This window comes from Harmonia axyridis, chromosome X (genome assembly GCF_914767665.1).
Source record: "Harmonia axyridis chromosome X, icHarAxyr1.1, whole genome shotgun sequence".
NCBI lineage: Eukaryota > Metazoa > Arthropoda > Insecta > Coleoptera > Coccinellidae > Harmonia > Harmonia axyridis.
The window spans coordinates 30,755,928-30,757,312 of NC_059508.1; the positions used below are offsets into that span (position 1 = coordinate 30,755,928).

The window sequence follows — 1,385 nt, forward strand, 5'->3', positions numbered from 1 at the left end:
TCTTGGCTTACGTCCGTCGTTTCAGAACGATCGCAGATTATGTGAGCATTTGGTTAGACGATTATGACCGGAACCCTATATGGATGCGATCGTTTAGACCGATTATCCGGGTACCTAGAACGCACGTAGAGTTTTGTGGTTGGGCGAAGTTTCGTGATGTGCACGGAACGAGGAGCCGGCCGCTGGCTTTGCGTTCGTGTGGTTGGGCGAAGTTTCGTGATGTTTACGAGATGAGGAGCCGGCCGCCTATGTCGGCGTTTGTGGTTGGGCGAAGTTCCTTGACGGAACGAGGAGCCGGCTGCTTATGCTGACGTTCGTGGTTGGGCGAAGTCTTGTGATATCCTCGAAACGAGGAGCCGGCCGCACGTGTGTGCAGCCTTCGTTGTAGGTCCATGTTTAGAGATGCTCACGAAATGAGGAGCCGGCCGCTTATGTCGGCGTTTGTGGTTGGGCGAAGTTCCTTGATGGAACGAGGAGCCGGCTGCTTATGCTGACGTTCGTAGTTGGGCGAAGTCTCGTGATGTGCTCGGAATAAGGATTCGAAGCGCTTGGATTGCCGCGTTCGTGGCTGGGCGAAGTTTCGTGTTTGGCACGGAACGAGGAGCCGGCTGCAGGTTTTAAAGATTCTCGCCCGAAATCGATCAGTCGTTACCGTTGTCTACGGACTTCGGTAGGACGATCTATTCCAGGGACGAAGACGTCGACGTTGTGCGACGCCCGTTACATTAGCGTTTTTATGCTCTTTCGGGATTGTCTGCGACGTTTGTCTCCGTCCGAATTTTTTACGATAATTGTCACTAGATTAGTACGCAAACTAGTTGAACCGAAGATTTTGCGCCGATCGACTGACGTATTGACCCTTCAGTGGGTCGTCTCAGTCATTGGAATGTCATTCTCGAGGAGGTTCGCAGTTGGCGTCTCGTATTTCGAGGGAAAGTCCATTGCGACTAGTACCGAGAAATCGAACATAAAAGATTACCCTGAACGGTGGATCACTTGGCTCGTGGGTCGATGAAGAACGCAGCTAATTGCGCGTCAACATGCGAACTGCAGGACACATGAACATCGACATTTCGAACGCACATTGCGGTCCTCGGACACTGTCCTCGGACCACTCCTGACTGAGGGTCGGTTCCATTACAAAGACTGCCCGGCCAGACGTTATGGCTTGACGAAGTGACGACGTAAAGGTCGTCTAACGTTGATCCTGTACCGAAGGTCATTTGGGCGAGTTGGACGGTTTGCCGCGTGACGATCAACGTTCTGTCGTTTCGACGCCTCGTGTGTTGGAATGATGAGGAGTTGTTTTCGTAACGCGCCGTCTTGAATTGCGAAAGCATATATTGTGGTGTCGTGGTATTGCTCGATCTGCGCCCATGACTGTA

The 1,385-nt window shown here is 52.2% G+C and overlaps 1 non-coding gene across 1 annotated transcript; it reads left to right on the top strand.

Annotated features, from left to right (window-relative positions):
* Positions 1–976: 976 nt before the first annotated feature.
* Positions 977–1,131, top strand: LOC123686765. The gene has a single exon (XR_006748525.1). It is a non-coding gene; the product is annotated as a 5.8S ribosomal RNA (ribosomal RNA).
* Positions 1,132–1,385: the final 254 nt, after the last annotated feature.